This window comes from Octopus bimaculoides, chromosome 13 (genome assembly GCF_046866305.1).
Source record: "Octopus bimaculoides isolate indiv1 chromosome 13, ASM4686630v1, whole genome shotgun sequence".
Lineage (NCBI taxonomy): Eukaryota > Metazoa > Mollusca > Cephalopoda > Octopoda > Octopodidae > Octopus > Octopus bimaculoides.
Window position 1 is genome coordinate 12,963,536 of NC_142940.1, and position 10,000 is coordinate 12,973,535.

The following is a 10,000-nucleotide window of genomic DNA, read 5'->3' on the forward strand; positions in this document are numbered from 1 at the left end:
TCGATGGTAGTATGTGGTGGTGGTAGTGGCTGTTGTGGTGAAGGCTGTTGTGGTTAGTGTTACTATTGGCATAACTGTTATTGTTGTCGTTGTTAAGGCAGTGTGCTGGTAGAATCGTTAGCACATCAGACACAATACTTAGCAACATTTCTTTCAATTCTTTACGTTCAGTGTTCAAATTCCACCGTAATCGACTTTACCTTTCATCCTTTCGGGGGTCAGTAAAAATCTTATAACTAGGTGAGCATTGGGAGTCAATGCAATAGACTAAACTCCTCTCTTGAAGATTTGCTGGTCTTGTACCAAAACTTCGAACCATTATTATTGCTGTTTGGACATGCATATTATCAAAGGTATTCCAATCACTTTATTTGCTGGGAATTTAGTACAATATTATATATTAAGCGTAACTGTAACATGAGGGTGATCTGGCCGCTATTTCTTACAGGTTGAGCAACCATAGACAAGTTTTTTCGTTTCTTCGATGGTGTTGATGTCCGTTTTGGTAAAGACAATGTTTGTGAAATTGTGATGGTGATACTATGGTGCTGCCGTTAGTCATGTCGTGATCTTGGTATTGTTCTTGTTACGGTGTTGATGGTGCTGTTTCGGCGGCACATTTGCTGTGGTGGTGGTGGTGGTGTTGGTTTAGTGGTTTTTGTTGCAGTATTGTGAAGGTTGTGGCACTTTTGTTCCGATTGTGTTGTTGCAGTTGTGGCGATGTTAGTATTACCGTTAATTTTGTTTCTCTTTTTTACTTTGCAGTTGGCATTGTCAAGAGCGTTGTTGTTATAATGGTCGACTTAGTGTCGGTGATGCTGGCTTGCTTTTGTTGTTGTGAAGGTGGCGTTGTTGTCGTTGCCGGGACTGTCGTAGCATCATCATGGTGATAAGATCATGTTGATGTTGCTCACATGGTTTTATCGACGGTTGCGGTTGTAGTGCTGGCAACATAGTATTGTTAGAAACGTATAGTAACTGTAGTTGTGATAACACTGTATTCTTGTTAGTGTTGAAAGCTATAATGTAGATAACTAGTCTAGTGCACGTTGTAATCGTTGTTTAGCCCTAGGTAACTTATTTTCAAGCTAATCCCTTATGATCAGATACATTCCAATCGTGAGCATTCTGTTTATTTATTTAGTTTTTTCTATTATACAAGAACACAGTTCCTTATTAACAAACGTTATCAGTTTTTGAGACGGATTGTGATCTGTTGAACATTTTGGCTGTTATTTCTAACAGGTCGAGCGTGAGATGTAAGGGTTAATGGAGACGGTTGTGATAGTGTGATGGGAGTGTAGTGCTAAGGATAATGGTGGTGGTGAGGCGGATGCTAGTTATGTTGGTGACAATTTTAAATACGGTGATGTATTGTTGTTTTTGCGACTGTCATTGATGTTGTCAGGGTATATAACCCTAGGTCGGACCTATTCGGAAAGACCTATGATCATAGAAAATCCAGCCGTGCCCATCCCTATTTTTTTCCTACACACAATGAAACCGGGACCACATTATCCAACACGTGCTTTATTTTTTTAAATGGTAGTGCGTGATTTCGCGACGATTAGACTGCTATGTCTAGCACAGCGAGTGGCCGCACAGAGGCTCCATCATCTGTTGTTATATATAGTGGTGATGAGGATGCTGATGTAGATGGCGGTGCTACTAAATCATAGAAGAATGAAAGAATGACAGAATAAAGTAAGAAATAAAGAAACATGTTCCATGAGTTTACGACTGCTGCTGCTGCTGCTACTGCAGCCACTGATGCTGTTGGTGTTGACGATGATGCTGCTGCACATGGTGATGTTGTCACTATTGTCGCTGTCGTTATTTGCAACGCCTGTTATTGCTGCTGCTACAGCCGCCGCTGCTGCTGTTGTTGTTGATGTTGTTGTTGTTGTTATTGCAACTACTGCCATGGATGTTGTTGTTTTTGTTGTCGTCAATGTTGGAAATGATGATGATGACGATGATGATGACGTTGATGACGATGACGATGATGATGATGACGACGACGATGATGACGACGACGATGATGATGACGATGATGATGATGACGATGACGACGATGTCGACGATGATGATGACTACGATGATGATCATGATGATTACGATGATGATGACCACAAAGATGACGATGATGATGATAACGATGAAGATGATAACGATGATGATGATGATAACGATGATGATGATAACGATGATGATGATAACGATGATGATGATGATCGTTGCGATGACGACAACGATAATCACAAACGTTGTGATGATTATTGGGGGAAGGGGATGCTTGTGGTGGCGGAAAGAATGATAGCGATTGTGGCGGTGGAGATGATGATGGCGGCGGCGGCGGCGGTGGAGTTGAAGACGATGATGGTTGCGGTGGCAGTGGTGGCGATGGGTGCGATGCGATGCGGCGATGGTGGTGGTGGTGATGATGGTGGTGGTGATGATGATGATGATGGTGACGATGATCATGTTGTAGTTGTCATCGATTCTCTTCTGCTGCCTGTCATCACCATTGATACTTACTACGACTACCATTGCCGTAACCATCGACATCACAAGCGCTATCACTGCCACCACCACCACCACCACCACCACCACCACCACCACTACCACCTTTGTGAACCATACCACTTCTATGCTGACCGTGACCACCCCCACCATCACCACCACCGTCAAAGGCCACCACCACCATTATCACCAACAACAACAACAGCAACACTGACAACCTCGACGCCATCAAAACAACCGCCATCGGCAAGTCCAAGTAATAACACCACCACCACCACCACCATCATCACAACCATTTCATCATCTTATCCAACAACTATACCACCACCACCATCACCACGACTACTACTATTACTACTACTGCTGCTGCTGCCATCATCATCATCATCGTTGTCTCCAACAGCTGAAACAGAACCATCGCCTTTACCATCAACAGCAGCATCGTCACCGTCGTTTATCAACAGTAATAAAACCGCCATCACCGTCACCACCACCACCACCATCACCACTGTCATCATTACCATCGTCATCGTCCTCAGTTATAATACAATTACCATCATCATCATCATCATCATTCAACTATAGCAGTATGATTATCACTTACCATCAAGACTATCAACAACATCAAAGACCTTAGGCTATGATTCCAGGGAGATTTGGTTTCTATTTCTAGCGATGGGTCTCTCCGAACAAATCGACCCGAATGCTGCTGCTTCTTCTTCTTCTTCTTCTTCTTCTTCTTATTATTATTATTATTATTATTATTATTCTGTGTAAAGTCTTTTGCGTTTCTATCGTTCAGTTTCGTCGAATCGCTAAGTTACGGGGACGTACACAAACCAGAAACAAATTGTCAAATGATGGCCGAGGAGGGTTGAGCGGTGGGGGTGGGGGAAACTCAGACGTCGTGACACACGCGTACACAGACAGGATGTGATTTTAGAGAGTTTGGCCTTCTATTTCTAGCAAATCGCTCGACCACTTCGTGGCTCCAACGGTGGTAGTAGTACTAGTAATGGAGGTGGTGGTGGTTAGTATGTTAGCCCAGTAAACAATACACACATACACAACGAGTGTGGGTGGATTTGTCACAGTATTCAATTTAACAGGATGGGTGGAGTGATTGAAACGCATTGCGTTTCTAACCATTTTCTCTTGCTGTCTGAGTTCAAATTCCTTTCTACTCTAGGCACAAGGCCAGACATTCTACGGGAGTGGGTCAGTCGATTATCTAATCGACCCCAGTACGCAACTGGTACTTAATTTATCAGCCCCGAAAGGATGAAAGGCAAAGTCGACCTCAGCGGAATTTGAACTCAGAACGTAAAGACAGACGAAATACCGCTCAGCATTTCGCCCGACGTGCTAACATTTCTGCCACCATCAAATGATTACCAGTTTCGGGCTGAATCAGTGCAATCCTCAATACTTTTATCAGACAAACAAATGGACTAGGGTCAATTTCTTTAACATTAATCTCCTATAAAATGTATCGTGTCTACCCTCAAAATATTTCGGCTGTAGGTCCCAAATATATTGACTCCCAGAATGTTTGGTTTATACAACCAACATAGGTCTACAATACCCTTCAAAAAATATACTCTACCATCAATATATTTCGACTCTACTTCAAATCTAAAACACATTTACTTTACTGCATCCTCCAGAATATACAGACACTGTCCTCCAAAATTTGCAGTTACGGCCCTCCAAAATATACAGACTCTGTCTTCCAAATCCTCTATATACAGTTTTCCGAAAACTACCGGTCCTCTCATGTATATATATATATATATACAGCGGCGGGCTGGCCAGGTTGTCAGTTTGCCTGATGGCAAGTGGGCCCCTGCGCCATTAGAACCCATATGTGCGTTTGTGTGTGTCTTGAGTTTGTGTAGCCTAGTGTCCACGTTAGAAAACAATGTTAACGAGAAGCCATTTTGCATGGTTGTGTAACCGGCCAGAAAACGCAGCCAAATCACCTCATCACAATCCATCGTCTTGGAAATGGAAAGCAAGAAATTATCGATTCTGCCTTAGAGAATATTTTCACTAAATTCCAAAATGCGTCAACTCCCAGTACACACACACACTCAATATCTCTCTCTCTCTCTCTCTCTCTCTCTCTCTCTCTTTCTCTCTCTCTGTCTGTCTCTATCTCTCTCTCTCTCAGTCTCTCTCTCTCTCTCAGTCTCTCTCTCTGTCTCTCTCTCTCTCTCTCAGTCTCTCTCTCTCAGTCTCTCTCTCTCTCTCTCTCTCTCTCACTCTCACTCACTCACATACACTCTCACACACGCACATACATTCATATATGCACACAAATATCTGGTGGAGTCAGGGTGAGGGTCGTTGTAAGATAGGGTGTGTCTTGAGCATTGTCGGACCTGGTTGAGTCCCTTCTTGAAGTCTAACCGCAGCGGGTTGCTTCTGGAAAGAGAGACACACAAACCGACGAAAACAAAAAAAAAAGAATCGGTCGTAGAACAGGAAATCAACCCCCAAAGAGAATGAAGTAAATTTAACTTCGCAGGTTTTTGAGCTCAGGTATTTGAGTCGCAACGGCTACAAGCAAAAGTTAATCTACCCAGCTCAATAACGACCCGACAAATTGGTTACATTCAGATGTGTTCTCGTGTGCGTGCATATATATATATATATATATATATATATATATATATATATATATATATATACATGCTTGTGTGTGTATAAATATATTACATACATGTATACGCGTGTGTGTGTGTGTGTGTGTGTTGCGACGATGAATACGGTTAAATGATATAATTATTAAAAAGAAATAACTATAAACCTGCGCTTTTTAACGAAGATCTTTTGATATTTGTTTCACCCAATTTAGCGAAAAACAAACCATCAAAAATACTGAGAATTACATATTGGTTGACTGAAAAGAATGTCATATAATGTCATATAATACGAATACAATAATCCCTCGACTATCGCGGGTGTTACGTCCCCCCCACCAAAAAAAAAACCGCGATAGGCGAAAATTCACAAAGTACAAACAGTACTGTACAGTATATTTTTAGAATTATTTTTATAATTTGTTTATATTCATTTTATTATAAATGCAAAACAGCACCACAGAGGAATCGGTGTAAGCTTAAATGAAAAGCCGCGATAGGTGAACCGCGATATGGCGAGTTCACCTATCGAAAACAAGTTTCCTGTAGGAAATAAGTTTTAAAAATGAGGTTCCTTCTTCTGCCATCTTAAGTATTATCATTCTTGTTCAGATAAGTAGCAGTAATATACTGGGGTTCATTCTTAGTCTTCTGGGAAACATATTAAACTGCAATTGTGGTGAGGCTGTATCTCGGGTGTTAAGTGATAAGGAGAGTATTGGATTGTCCCATACTTACCACTTCTTCCGGGTTCACTGAGACCCGAGGAAGTCGGACGCCAGTCATGTATCAGCTATCAGGGAATAGTCCTGTGATTGAAGCATACAAGATTCATAGGAGGTCTGGTCCCCTAGACGTGTCACACAGGCCCACTTGATGTACGAAGAGTTCTGATGTTGCGTGCACCTCTCTCGCTAGATAAAGGTTAAATATGCCTGTATTTCAAGGCGAATCTCAAGAGAGCAGGAGACGGCAGTTAAACATAAATAAATATGCAAAGCAATGGCAAAACTACTGCAGTATCTTTCCCAAGAAAAAGCATGATTCTTTACAGAGAGGGAGAGAGACTGTACTAAACAATATTCACTTAACATAAAGGTAACGATTCGCTACGCATTGTCCCTTCATAGAACCGAATAACACCACAATTATCCAATGCTACTTATTTAGAGCGAGTTAAAATACATTTACTTAGCTAAGAAATATATTTAAATTTGAATAAACAATATTCACCCTACATTACTCACACACTACGAACTCTTCCCATACGCACCTTATACACATTAATATAGAGGTGACCTATAACTACTGAAAAGTAATTAGATGAAGGTGGGTAACAATATAGCCCAGCAACAGTAGTTTTTTTTTTTGTCCGTTTTTATGTTTAGGTAAATATTATGTATTTAGAACATCTATGTAAAAAAAATTGTCTAATCTAAGCAAATATGTAAGTAATAGTCTAAAAACATCTAATTAAAATTAGAACATATCGAAATTTTACTAAAAGAAGTAATCACCATACATTACCCATCCACTGAGATGTGAACCCGCACACTGTCAGCTCTATCAACTTTGTCGCGGTAGACAAGAACTCTTTCTACGTAGTCTATATGACCAGCTAAAAATAGCTGTCAAGTTCACTCACGTCATAGTGAATCGTTTTGAAAGAGGAAGAACTCTTGAAAATTAAGCTATATACGTATATGTACATACATACACATGTATGTATTGTTGTTGTTGGCACTCCGTCGCTTACGACGTCGAGGGTTTCAGTTGATCCGATCAACGGAACAGCCTGCTCGTGAAATTAACGTGCAAGTGGCTGAGCACTCCACAGACACGTGTACCCTTAACGTAGTTCTCGGGGATATTTAGTGTGACAAGGCTGACCCTTTGAATTACAGGCACATCAGAAACAGGAAGTAAGAGTGAGAAAGTTGTGGTGGAAGAGTACAGCAGGGTTCGCCACCATCCCCTGCCGAAGCCTCGTGGAGCTTTAGGTGTTTTCACTCAATAAACACTCACAACGCCCGGTCTGGGAATCGAAACCGCGATCCTATGACTGCGAGTACTCTGCCCTAACCACTGGGCCATTACGCCTCCACACATGTATGTATATATACGTATAAAAACATGTAGCTCATGATTTAATTCTGTTAATCACAGGTCTGTTTGAACAGGGTCAACTTTTGTGCTTAGACAACATATCCACTCGGTAACACCAACATAGTATGTTAACCTGGTCTATCATGCTCATGACTATACCTGTAGCAAAGGTAACACTCCCAAGTCTGAAGTATCTTCTCAATATGTGGATTATATGTATACTGAACAACTTACTTAAAATTAGGTTAACTTTAACTGTGTTACAATACCTTCGTACTATCACCTTAGACTTGAATAAACTCTAAGGATTTAGAACTACGATAACTTTACGTAGATATATTGCTAAGATTCAAAAACTAAGTCAACGTTTCTCATACATATACGTCTAAATAGAATTAGGTTAACTAGACCCCTACAGTTGTACCGACATAGATCAAGGTTAACTAGATACACCTACATGGAACTAGGTTACTAGACCGGTACTGTTCTATCTACTTAGAACTAGGTTAACAAATGCCATACTGCGGTGAAACTAAGAAATAAGATAATTCAGTCTATACCTTACTTTGTATGAATTTGATAAGAGTTTGGTGAGCAATATACACCTTCTAATGACAAAATTGCACTTAGTGAACTTACACTCATTTCCTGTTATGATTACATGAAAGACCTTATAACAGCTGATATTTTGGCTTGTTTACCACTACGTTATCGAATGTAACATCTTCATTCTTTGTAAGGATGAACCCAATACTTCAAATGGATTTAGATGAGGGATGAAGCTATGAGCTTTCATATATTTCCCATGGAATTAACGACATAAAGGTGCAGGATTGGTAGAATAATTAATGTCGAAGAATATGTTTTGCGTAACTCGTTACGGCACTATGCCTTCTGAATTTATACAGGGGTCAATTTGCCGTTCAAAATTGTGGGTCGATGAAATAAGATAAACCCATAGATATTAAGTGAAAGATATAATATCTAGTGCTATTCGCTTCGTCCCCTTTTGTCATGAGTTCGACTGTATGCACTACACTGGTATCAAGATGTATCTGTCTTGATCTTTTTTGACTTTTGAAAATATGGTTTCGTGAAGAGGGCAGGTTGGCTTCAAAGGTAACTGAGGATCTTCCTTAGAACTTGTCCAGAAATGCGCCCTAACGCCCTGTCTAGGTACAGATAAAGGATAAATTCTGACCGTGACATAAAATAAAGAGACACCTAAGTAAAACAAAACCTCTTTAATTATGGTTTCATATTGAAACTGTTTTGCAAGCAGCACACATAATTCGTGAGGACATAGGAACTCAGCTGATGGCAGAACTGGTTGAGTGCTACTCAAAATACTTTGTCTTACATACTAAGAACACTCTACATTCAGAGTTCGCATCGTATCTGACATGCTGTATTCTAACCTTCTATAGCAGTCTTACATATTACAGTTTGTAGTGTGTGAGCGCGCGCACACACGCACACACACACGCACACACACACACACACACACACACACACGCACACACACACACACACACACACACACACACACACACACACATGGGTACAAGTCGTCACCAATAGTAAACAACATGAAATACGAAAGCAAATGAGTTCAATATATGTATATATATATATATTGTCTGAAAATTTCACTTAGCTGAGCTTACTAGAGTTACCTCCCTTGAACATTTCCGATTAAAAAAACAAACTCTCCATAGGGCTGTCTATGACATTCGTTTGGATAATATTAGTTAGTGGGAGTTTTTCAAACCATTATATATTATTAGTATGCTTTTCTATAATATATTCACTCAACCATATTTTGTATATGCTCATTGTGCCGAGTCATGAGAGATTGCCGATGCAGTCACTCGGACCAGCTAGAAATACAAGCCGAATCTTTATTTTTGTTTTTATAAAAGGTTACCAGTCATACACCAAGATTCCTTTGATAGGCTCTATCTACTGTATCCTTCTCTTACGGTTTTATGTTGCGCTAATGTTAGATGTGATTATTATATCATATTTCTTTTGTTATTTTGCTTCATATCGCTTAATCTTTTTTTCTCTAAACGTCCGCTCGTGTAATTTTCGGATCACTGCGTCCAAATCATGTCTCCAATCGTCACGAGGTTGTCCCAGAATGACAGTGGAGGCCTATCATCGTTAGCTGTATACCAAGGATTGGTTTCACACCATAAATTGGTCAGTAATACTAGTAGGAAATCCAATTCAGGGTGTGAAGACCTGGAAAGGATACAGCAGAACATCTTATGTAACACTCTCACTATATCATTAGACAGATATATTACTTAAGCAAGTACTGTATTTATCTACTGCAAAAGGATAAACGGTGAAGTTGACCAAGGCAGTATTTGAACTGAGAGCACAGAGAACCAGAACATATTTGAAGTCATTTTAGACAACGTCTTAACCACTATGCCAATTCACCACCTAACTTTGATATATCGACGCTCTTTTATGCATATTAGTTTCAAATCTTAACACAAGGCCAGCAATTTCGGAGAAGAGCGTATGTCAATTAAACGGACCCCAGTGCTCAACTGTTGCGTATTTTATCGACTCTGAAAGGATAAAAGGCAAAGTCGATCTTGTTGGTATTTGAACTCAGAACGTAAAGAAAAACGAAATGCTGCCGAGCATTTTTGTACGGTGTTGTAACGATTTTGCCAGCGAACCGCCCCATAGACATATTAGCGAACGGA